General features: G+C 42.0%; 1 long non-coding RNA gene across 1 annotated transcript in view; it reads left to right on the top strand.

The window, feature by feature from the left end:
• Nucleotides 1–10,618, top strand: part of LOC144309639 (uncharacterized) — a 41,586-nt gene extending 30,968 nt beyond the window's left edge. The window contains exon 4 of the long non-coding RNA XR_013375574.1: nucleotides 9,928–10,618. This is a non-coding gene — a long non-coding RNA (uncharacterized LOC144309639). The remainder of the gene's footprint in view (nucleotides 1–9,927) is intronic.
• Nucleotides 10,619–12,237: the final 1,619 nt, after the last annotated feature.

The raw sequence follows: 12,237 nt of genomic DNA, 5'->3' as shown, positions 1-12,237 counted from the left end.
TTAATCCCATCCCCATGGCTACTGTACTGAGAAAAGATAAAAATAAGGTGACATCAGCAAGAAAAGGAGATTTCAAAAATTCCGATAAGGAATGATAATGGTCTGGACCAGGGAGGTAATGAGGAGATAAAAACGAGGCATTCTGGTTATATTTTAAAGGCAGACATGATAGAAATAACTGGCATCAGTTACAAAATGTAAAAAAAAGATGAATCCATATGATTTTGAAGTCTTTGACCTGAGCATCTGAAACAATGGCAACGGGGGCGGGCCAGGATGCAAAGGAGTGGGGTCCTCCACACACGCCCCACCAACACCCCTAGATAACTTTCAAACCATCCTGAACACCTCAAATTCGAACTGAGATGTAAAGAACGCTACAGAGAGAAGGCTTTTCGCTTCTGACAAGGCAGGAAGGCGGAAAACAATAAAATAAAAAAGAATCCGGTGGGGGAGGGCCGCGAGGAGCCGCCGAGGCCGGGGAGAGCCTCGGGACAGGGCGCCCCGCCCGGGAAGCGGGCACGTTGACAATCCCCACGACTCTTCCCGGACGGAAAGGCGCTCAGCAGGGACCCGGGCGGGATCCCGGGGCGCCGGGGAGAGCGCGCCCCACAGCCGCCCATCTCCGTAAAGGGCCGGAGCGCGCCCCGCGGGGCCTGGGGGCGCAGCCGGAGGGTCGGGCGGGGCTCCGGGCGGAGGGGGCTCCCCGGGAGCGCGACTCCAGCGGCGCAGGCCCCGGACCCCAGGCCTCCGGGGGACACAGCCGGGATCCTGCGCTGCCCCGGGACGGGCCGAGGCGGGGAGGGCCCAGGACAGCGAGGAGGCTCCTGCTCCGGCGCCCCGACCTGTGCAGATCGGCGCCCCCGCCCCGGGAGCACCCAGGCCCCTGCGGACTGGGAGCCGCGGTGGTCACGGCGGGAGCGGACTCCAGGGCTGGGGAGACCTGGCCGCCGCCTGTGGGGTTGTCCCTCCTGGTGTCACCCTGTGCCTGGGAGAGGCGGGGCTGCCAGGGGACAGGGGCCTCACCGGGGCAACAGCTCCCCCTGAGCCCTACACCCGGCAGGGGGGCGGGGCAGCGCCCAGGTGCACACACCTGCGAGTCAGCACAGCAGCCCCTCCCCCGAAGACCAGCTGGAAGGTCAGGGCAAGAGCAAGTTCACCGAGCAGCACTGGAAAGCTCCAGGGCAAGTCCAGGGATTTACACGATATAGAACCAGAGGGTACCCCTCCTATTTTTTTCCTGCCTATTCCACTACAACTTGTTTTTATATCAGACTGTAAATTTTCTTTTTTTTCCTCTTTCCCACCTTACTACAATATTTTACCAACTCTTCATTTTTAAGATGCTTCCTTTTTGACTTTCAAATTTCTACAATGACACGTCCTAGATATACTTTCCACTTCTAGATTCCCTACAACATACTCAATTTTGGGATATATACAAGATATGGTTTTTGTTTTGTTTTGTGTTTTCTCTCTGCCTCATTTTGTTCTACAATGGCACAAGTTCATACCTTCTAAACCATGCCAGCATGCACCCAGAACCAAGTGGTATACCGTGCTGGTTCATTCTGTGAGATTATACTCTCTCTGCATTCCCATTCTGCCCCCCTCTTTTATTTCATTTATGTTTTGGTGGTCATTGGTGGGGCTCTCTACATGTATTTCTGGTTTATATAAATTTAGAACTGAGCATCTTCTAACATACAGAACTTAATATACTCAGAACCAAGAGGATCAACCAATCAACATACAGAACTTAATATACTCAGAACCAAGAGGATCATCCTCAACCAAGAGGATCAACCTCTAGGACCCCTCAGGTAGACTACGTTCTCCCTCCACTACAACTTCGTCACCACCACCATCTCCCTTTTTTCTTTTCTTTTTTCTCTTTTTCCTCTTTTGTTTTTTGTTTTGTTTTATTTTATTTTATTTTTTTACTTTTTCCTTCTTCTATGGTATTTTTGGCCTTTTATCTTTTATTGCTTTGTTTAAAAATTTATTTTTCACTTTAGTGGCCCTTTCCTTTAATTTTGTTCTCATCTTCGTTTTCATTTTCTGGTCTCTGACCTCATCAGAATCATCTACGGTGAAATTTACTTAGGTCGTGACTGATATTCCTGACTCAGCCCGTTCACACAGCCACTGTGCACTGAACAAAATGACTAGAAGAATTAACCACAAAAGAAAGAAGCGAAACAGTACTCTCTGTAACAGAGTTACAGAAAATGGGTTACAATTTGATATCAGAAAGCCAATTCAGAAGCCCAATTATAAAGCTCCTGGTGGCTCTGGGGAAAAAAAGCATAAAGGACTCTAGAGACTTTGTTACTACAGAATTTAGCTCTAATCAGGTTGGAATTAAAAATAAATTAAATGAGATGCTAGCCAAACTGATGTCCTAACAGCTAGGGTTAATGAGGGGGGGAGAGTGAGTAACATAGAAGACAAGGTGATAGCAAGGAAGAAAGCTGAGGAAAAAAGAGAAAAACAATTTAAAAACCATGGGGAAAGGTTAAGGGAAATAAATGACAGCCTCAGGAAACAACTGGGGTTCCAGAAGACGCCAAGAGGGAGAGAGAACCAGAAAGTATATTTAAACAAATAATAGCTGAGAACTTCCCTAATTTGGGGAGGGAAACAGGCATTTAGAGCCAGGAAATAGAGAGGTCACCCCCCAAAATCAATAAAAACTGTTCAACACCTTGACATTTAATAGCGAAACTTGCAAATTCCAAAAATAAACAGAAAATCCTTAAAGCAGCCAGAGACAAGAGATTCTTAACTTATATGGGGAGAAATATCAGATTAACAGCAGACCTCTCCACAGAGACCTGGCAGGCCAGAAAGGGCTGACAGAATATATTCATGGTACTAAATGAGAAGAACATGCAGCCAAAAATATTTATTCAGCAAGGCTGCCATTCCAAACAGGAGGAGAGATAAAGAGCTTCCAAGATAGGCAAAAACTGAAAGAGTATGTGACCACAAAACCAGCTCTGCAAGAAATATTAAGGGGAACACTGTAAAAAGAAGAGGACACCCAAATAAATAATCCCTAAAAACAGAGACTGAATAGGTATTACGATGACACTATATTCATATCTTTCAATAGTTTCTCTGAACATGAATGGGCTAAATGATTCCATCAAAAGACACAGGGCTTCGGCCTGGAAAAAAAATAAAATTAAAAAACCCATCTATTTGCTGTCTACAGGAGACTCATTTGAGAGCTAAGGACACATCCAGTCTGAAAATGAAAGGGTGGAGAACAAGTTACCATTCAAATGGTCCTCAAAAGAAAGCAGGGGTAGCAATCCTCACATCAGATAAATTAAAGTTTATCCGAAAGACTGTAACAAGAGATGAAGAGGGACACTGTATCATACTTAAAGTGTCTATCAAACAAGAATACCTATCAATCATGAATATTTATGCCCCTAATGTGGGAGCTGCCAAGTATATCAGTCAATTAATAACCGAAATAAAGACACACTTAGATAATACACTAATAGTGGGAGGCTTTAACATGGCACTTTCTGCAAATGACAGATCTTCTAAGCACAACATCACCAAAGAAACAAGGGCCTTAAATGATACACTGGACCAAATTTCACCTATATATACAGAATTTTGCATCCAAATGCAACTGAATACACATTCTCCTTAAGTGCATGTGAAACTTTCTCCAGAATAAACCACATACGGGGTCACAAATCGGGTCTCAGCCAATACCAAAAGATTGAGATTGTCCCCTGCATACTTTCAGACCACAATGCTTTGAAACTAGAACTCAATCACAAGGAGATATTTGGAAGAAACTCAAACACATGGAGGTTAAAGAGTACCGTGCCAAAAGATGAAAGGGTCAACCAGGAAATTAGAGAAGAATTAAAAGATTCATGAAACTAATGAAAACGAAGACACAACCTTTCAAAATCTTTGGGATACAGCAAAAGCAGTCCTAAGAGGGAACTACATCACAATACAAGCCTCCCTCAAGAAATTGGAAAAAATTCAAATACACATGCTAATCTTGCACCTAAAGGAACTGGAGAAAGAACAGCAAATAAAACCTACACCCAGCAGAAGAAGAGAGTTAATAAAGATCTGAGTAGAACTCAACGAAATAGAGACCAGAAGAGCTGTAGAACAGATCAAAAAAACCAGGAGTCGGTTCTTTGAAAGAATTCATAAGATAGATAAACCATTAGTCAGCCTCATTCAAAAGAAATTAGAAAATATTCCAATTATAAAATCATGAATGAAAGGGGAGAAATCACAATCAATACCAATGAAATACATACAATTTTAAAAACGTATTATGAGCAGCTATATGCCAATAAATTAGGCAATCTAGAAGAAATGGACGCATTTCTAGAACACCACAAGTTACCAAAACTGGAACAGGAAGAAATAGAAAACCTGAACAGGCCAATAACCAGAGAGGAAATTGAAGCAGTCATCAAAAACCTCCCAAGACACAAAAGTCCAGGGCCAGATGGCTTCCCATGGGAATTCTATCAAATGTTTAAGAAGAAACAATACCTATTCTACTAAAGCTGTTCCAAAAGATAGAAAGGGATGGAATACTTCCAAAATCATTCTATGAGGCCAGCATCACCTTAATTCCAAAACAAAAGAGCCCACCAAAAAGGAGAATTATACACCAATATCACTGATGAACTCAGATGCAAAAATTCTCGACAAGATACTAGCCAATAGGATCCAACAATACATTAAGAAGATTATTCGCTATGACCAAGTGGGATTTATCCCCCGGATGTAGGACGTTCAACACTCGTAAAGCAATCAATGTGATAGATCATATCAACAAGAGAAAAAACAAGAACAATATGATCCTCTCAATAGATGCAGAGAAATCATTTGACAAAATACAGCATCCATTCCTGAACAAAACCCTTCAGAGTGCAGGGATAGGGGGAACATTCCTCAGCATCTTAAAAGTCCTCTACAAAAGCCCACAGCAAATATTATTCTCAATGGGGAAACACTGAGAGCCTTTCCCGTAAGATCAGGAACAAGACAGGGATGTCCACTCTCACCACTGCTACTCAACATATTGTTAGAAGTCCTAGCCTTAGCAATCAGATGACAGAAAGAAATAAAAGGCTTTCAAATTGGCAAAAAGAAGCCAAACTCTCCGTCTTTGCAGATGACATGATACTGTACATAGAAAACCCAAAAGCCTCCACCCCAAGATTTCTAGAACTCATACAGCAATTTGGCAGTGTGGCAGGATCAAAATCAATGCCCAGAAGTCAGTGGCATTTCTATACACTAACAATGAGACTGAAAAAAGAGAAATTAAGGAATCAAACCCTTACAATTGCACCCAAAAGCATAAGATACTAGGAATAAACCTAACTAAAGAAGTAAAGGATCTATACCCTAAAAACTACAAAATATTTCTGAAAGATATTGAGGAAGACACAAAGAGATGGAAAAATACTCCGTGCTCATGGATTGGAAGAATTAATATTGTGAAAATGTCTATGCTACCCAGGGCAATTTACATGTTCAATGCAATCCCTATCAAAATACCATGGACTGGGCAGCCCCACTGGCACAGGAGTTTAGTGCCGCCTGTGGCCCGGGGCCTGATCTGGAGACCCTGGATCGAGTCCCACCCCAGGCTCTCTGCATGGAGCCTGCTTCTCCCTCTGCCTGTGTCTCTGCCTCTCTCTCTCTCTCTCTGCATCTCTATGAATAAAAAAAATGCCATGGGCTTTCTTCACTGTGTTGGAACAATTCATCTTAAGGCTTGTGTGGAATCAGAAAAGATTCTGAATAGCCAGGGGAATATTGAAAAAGAAAACCAAAGCCAGGGGCAACACAATGCCAGATTTCAGCTTGTACTACAAACCTGTGGTCATCAAGACAGTGTGGTACTGGCACAAAAACAGACACATAGATCAATGGAACAGAACAGAGAACCCAGAAATGGGCCCTCAACTCTATGGTCAACTAATAATTACCAAAGCAGGAAAGATTATCCACTGGAAAAATGAAGGTCTTCATTAAATTCTCTTCAATAAATGGTGCTGGGAAAATTGGACAACCACATGCAGAAGAATGAAACTAGACCACTCTCTTGCACCAGACACAAAGATAAACTCAAAATGGATGAAAGATCTAAATGTGAGACAAGATTCCATCAAAATCCTAGAGGAGAACACAGGCAACACCCTTTTTGAACTTGGCCACAGCAACTTCTTGCAAGATACATCTATGAAGGGAAGGGAAACAAAAGCAAAAATGAATTACTGGGACTTCATCAAGATAAAAAGCTTTTGCACAGCAAAAGAAACAGTCAACAAAACTAAATGACAACCTACAGAATGGGAGAAGGTATTTGCAAATGACATATCAGATAAAGGGCTAGTATCCAAAATATATAAAGAACTTATTAAGCTCAACAGCAAAAAACCAAACAATCCAATCATGAAATGGGCAAAAGACATGAACAGAAATCTCACCAAAGAAGACAAAGACATGGCCCACAAGCACATGAGAAAATGCTCTGCATCACTTGCCATCAGGGAAATACAATTCAAAACCACAATGAGATACCACCTCAAAGCAGTGAGAATGGTGAAAATTAACAAGGCAGGAAACAACAAATGTTCGAGAGGATGTGGAGAAAGGGGAACCCTCTTGCATTGTTGGTGGAATGTGAACTGGTGCAGCCACTCTGGAAAACTGTGTGTGGGTTCCTCAAAGAGTTAAAAATAGAACTGTCCTATGACCCAGCAATTGCACTGCTGGAGATTTACCCCAAAGACACAGATGCAGTGAAAAACCGAGACACTTGCACCCCGATGTTTCTAGCAGCAATGTCCACAATAGCCAGACTGTGGAAGGAACTTTGGTGTCCATCAAAAGATGAATGGATAAAGAAGATGTGGTCTATGTATACGATGGAATATTACTCAGCCATTAGAAAGGATGAATATCATTTGCTTCAACGTGGATGGAATGGGATGGTGTTATGCTGAGTGAGGAAAGTCAATCAGAGGAGGACAAACATTATATGGTTTCATTCATTCAGGGAATATAAGAAATAGTGAACGGGATTATAGGGGAAAGGAGGGAAAATGAGTGGGAAATATCAGAGAGGGAGACAGAACATGAGAGACTCAAGTATTGGAAATGAATGAGGGGTAGTGGAAGGGGAGACAGGTCGGGGGATGGGGTGACTGGGTGATGGACACTGAGGGGAGCACTTGACAGGATGAGCACTGGGAGTTATATGTTAGCAAATCAAACTTCAATTAAAAATATTTTTAAAAAATGAAACAATGGAAACACCATTTATGAAATGGAGAAGACTGTGAAGAAGTAGGTTTTCGGTGAGTTGGAAACAGGACCTATGTTTTGGACATGCTATATTTAAGATCCTGTTAGGTATTCAAGTAATCATGTCTAGCAGAGACCTAGATATATTAATCAGTCTGTACCTCAGGTGAAAATTTCAGGCTGGAGATATAAATCAGAAAATAATCAAAGTGGCAAGAATAAGGCACAAAAATAAGAGAAAGATTAAGAGTGATTCCTAATGTCAAGGACATCAAGTCAAGTAGCTATTAAACTATCAATGTCAAAAGCTGGTGATAGGTTTGATGAAGGTTGAGAAGAGACCCCTGGATCTAAATCACTGGTGACTTTGATGAGAACAGTGTCTGCTTGATGGTAACAGCAAAGCCCTCACTAAAGTGAATTAAAAAGAAATTCTAAAGATAAAAGCTAAAGGCAATATATATAATTATTTTTAGGTATATATTTTATAAAGAAAAGGGGAAAATGATATAATAGCTGAGGAAGAATTAGGATGGAGAGAAAAACATTTTTTTTAAGATGTGAGATACAAAAACTGTCTTTAGGCCAATAGAAAAGTCTCTGGAGTCATGTCAGGCAGGCATGGGTTCTACTTACAGGAGAAAGGGGTGACAATTGCTGGGAGCATGGACAGTTTATCCAGGATAAAGGAGAAAAGAGAGTTTGTAGATAGGTTGAAGGCTTGTTGGAGCTTACTAAAATCTTTCTGATTGTTCCTCTTTTCTCAGTGAAATAAGATATAAGATCATCAGCTGAGGCTAGGGACACGAACGCTGAAGATGGATATTAAAGACAGGAGAAAAATGTGCTATACCCTGAGGTAAATGGGTGAGTGAATGGAGTAGAGAAACACAATGATTCCTCGGAAGTACAAGAACAAAATTAAGGCAGTGATCATCCATATACAGTGAGGACAGACAACACTGCTTTGTTTTCTTCCCCAGCCACATTCAGCTGGGCAGCTGAGGGGGCTGAGAGGCACAGTTAATCTGTTAGTGCTGGGCAGCTCAGGTGGCTCAGCAGTTTAGCACTGCCTTCAGCCCAGAGTGTGATCCTGGAGACCCAGGATCGAGTCCCACATCAGGCTCCCTGCAGGGAGCCTGTCTCTCCCTCTCTCTCTGTCTCTTTGTGTCTCTCATGAATGAATAAATAAACCTTTTTATGAAAATCTGTTAGTGCTTTAGTGACTATCAAAGGACAACAAGGAAGTTGAAGGTCGACGTAAGGCAGTCATTCCAATATGAAGCAATGGAATTTAAACTGCCTAAGAAGGGAAGTTAGATATGAAAGGATGAGAGACACTGAAGTGTTGGTATGATCAGCAGATTGTAGGTACTGGTAACACTGGTATATTGATGGAATGGTAGAAACACAGGAAGAGAGCTAAAAATGGTAGGAAGTAGCTAAAAAAGGAAGATGGTTGCAGATTAGGGGTTCTAGTTACTGCTAAGAAAACACATACTACTTTTCATGCAAAAGGGAGAATGACTCAGAAGGTGGAACCAAGAGTCCAGACAACAGAAGTAAGAACCCATATCTAACAACCAAATTAAAGAACTCCAGCTCAAGTTTTCCCAGCTACATTTCAAAACTGCTTTGAACCAATGACTTCTTTTTCTACCTTCCATTCTCCCTCTCCTTTTTAACTAAAATGTCAGGTGTTATCCTGATGTCAATCTTATGATTATATGTTAAGAATTTTGGAAGCAGATAACTTCTATAGTTAATTTCACAGGTCAACAGATGGAAGGAATTGTGTCTAGGAGATATACTACATTTACCTGATAATTTGCGTGATGATTTCTAGACTTACAGAGAGACTAGATTTAATTGAAGATTTGGGCTTTTTATTGTGGCTATAATGGAGTGAGGTCCTTGGAAATCATGGGAAAAGTTGAATGCATTTTGTATATGAGAGGAATCACAGGGACCAGCGATTAAATTACAGTAAGCAGATTTGTAACATAGCCCTCATGCTCTCCAACCCCTGCTGTTATAACATTATTAAGTTATGTTACATGGCAAAGGAGTTTTGCCAATGTAACTAAGGCTACTAATCAGTTGATCTTAAGATATGAAGCTATCTGTTTAAACTAACCTAATCAAATATAGTCATGACTACCATTATTAACATGTTAATTAACATGTTAAATTAATGAAATTTCACAATCCAAATATAATTATGAGATCCTGATGAGCCTGAGTTAATTTATATTTCCATATATACATATATGGAAATATGTGTATACATATATCACAATTTATGTATGTGTATATATAGCCCAAAATATATAGTGTATGTATGTGTGTATCCCAAAGAAGATAAATTTAGATTCTTGCTAACTCTGAAAATTTAAGAGACAGTGGCATCACCAAGATGCTGACATAGGTCATTTCTGCTTTATTCCCCTTCAGAAAAACAACTACTGATGAACAAGACACAGCTGAGAAAATCCTAGAATAGAGATGATACTGAATCATCCCCTGCATCACAGAGACCAAGATAGACTGTATTAGAAGCGTAAGAGAAGCAACTCCTTTCTGACTACTTTGTCTTTCTCCCAGACAGGAGCAACACCACATGGAAAGGTCTTCCCTGAACCTCCAGTTCCCCCCAAAAGAAGCGAACTCAAGGGGACAATCAGCACCACCACCACTGCAGATTACTTCATGAGAGCCCCTACTCTGGTCTCGTGCCATGAGAATTGCAGGGGAAACTGTGAGGCTTGCAATAACCAACACACAGATCTTGGCAGATGCAATTCATGACTACAACTCCCTAAGTGATTAGTAATCCAAGTAGTGGCCCCAACCAGCAGCTTTGCTCATCACCAGAACCAAGTGTGGGACAAACTGTGATCAGAGAACTCACTGGAGTACATATCTGCTTGATTTGGGTTCTCATACAAGTTTTGCTGACTCTAGAAACTATATCCAAGCAAGAAGTTGTAGCTCCATTTGCTGGGGAAACTGTCTTCTGGTCCATCTTGCCAGAGGGCACTGACAAGAAAACCTAAAAGCTGTATAGCTCAGCAATACTCCAACCAAGAGGTGTGTGGGTGGTTCGGACAGTCCCCGAGGCAAAGCCAGTACAGGGTATGAAAAATTCCCCTGCTGCACCCAGGCAGGGGAATTAATTCACAGTGAAGGCTGAGGGTGCATCATGGCCTCACCCATAAGAAAAACTCGTTTGGGGAACATGTGAGCAAGGCCAGGAGGCACCCCTCCCAACCCCACCCAAGCAAGTAACCTGAAACACAGCCACACCCACTGTGGCTCCCAGGCCCCATCTGACCAGAAGGGCTGGCAAGGATATCTGGAAGCTCTGTAACCAACAATGTGTAAGCCAATAAGCAGAAAGGCAGAGCTAACTGTCTAGAGCAAAGCCAGTACCAGGTGTCGAGGGGTGGCCTGCTGTACCTAGGCAGAGGAATTAACTCATAGCCAAGGTAGAGAGTAGCTTCTGGCTCTTACTGAGTCAAAAGACAGAAAAGCAGAGAAGCCTGGAGCAGCACCTCTCCATCCCATTCAGAAAAGGGAACTAAAACAGCCCCACCACTGAGGATAGCATCTCCCAGCCCCACCTGACCAGAAGGGCTGGTGAAAAAAGGGAGCTACAAAAAGCCAGCAATACTGTAGCCAAGAGACAGACAGGCATATACAACAGTGAGCAGAACAAAGCCAGTGGCTCATATTTGGCCAGGGAACTTGGGACACAGGTCAGGATAAGATAACACACAAAGAGCTTTATTGCCTTTAAAGGTGCCCCTCCCACTGCTCCTGGGCAGAGAAACTAATTCATGGCCCCAATTATATTAATATAGCCTTCAGCTTTTGTGACCTGGGAACTTAACAAGACCACATGGGGAGCTGCTGTACAGGCCATCCAAAAGCTCTGCTTCTAGCTGCACTTGAAAAGAGAGAACAGCCCATGGCTTTCTACATCTGCAGAGCAGATGACCAAGAAATTCAGTGCACACTCTTGTGTTGATTCAGGTACCCTCAAATGAGCCATGCGGACACTGGGTCCTCCCCTGCTAGTGAAGGGAAATGAATTTACAGCCCTGTCTACTAAATATAGTACCCAGTTCAGACCATCTAGTAAGCCAGATGGAAAATTCATGCAACTGGGGGGGGGGGCATCCTACAGATTTCCACCTCTTTCCCTATACCCAAACTTAGAGCTTGGAAAGTTGCCTTGCCAAAAACTAGACCATAATAGCAGGTACCACCTGCCCAGTGACTTAAACTGAGGTGACTATTGAAGATCTATCTCTGCCAAAGCAAATCTATAGAGTCTAGAAGAGGAGCCAAATTATTCAAGTGTGCAGATACCAATGTAAGAAATCAAAGATAACAAAATCCAAGTAAATATGAGACCATCAAAGGAAACTAATAGGGACGCCTGTGTGGCTCAGTGGTTGGGCACCTGCCTTTGGCTCAGGGTGTGATCCTGGATTCCCAGGTTCAAGTCCCGCATCAGGCTCCTTGCATGCAGTCTGCTTGTGTCTCTGCATCTTTCTCTCTCTCTCTCTCTCTCTCATGAATAAATAAATAAAATCTTAAAAAAAAGGAATCTAATAAAGTTCTAAAAACTGACCCTAAAAAAATGAAGATCTAGGAACTATCAGATTTATAATAATTTTCTTAACTTTAGGTAACTACAATAACATACAGACAATTAAATGAAATTAGGAAAATAATCCATGAAAACAACAAGAAGTTTGACAAAGAAATAGCAACCAGAAAAAAAAACAACAAACCCAGAAATAAAGAGAAATCCTAGAGTTAAAAAAAAATAGTAATTGAGCTGAATTAGTTAGTAGAATTTCAAAAGTACACTTAGCCATGCAGAAGGAAAGAATTAGTGACCTA

This window comes from Canis aureus, unplaced genomic scaffold (assembly GCF_053574225.1).
Source record: "Canis aureus isolate CA01 unplaced genomic scaffold, VMU_Caureus_v.1.0 ptg000132l_RagTag, whole genome shotgun sequence".
In the NCBI taxonomy this organism is placed as follows: Eukaryota; Metazoa; Chordata; class Mammalia; order Carnivora; family Canidae; genus Canis; species Canis aureus.
Note: the sequence above shows the minus strand (reverse complement) of the source record. Positions and strands in the feature narration are given on the sequence as shown.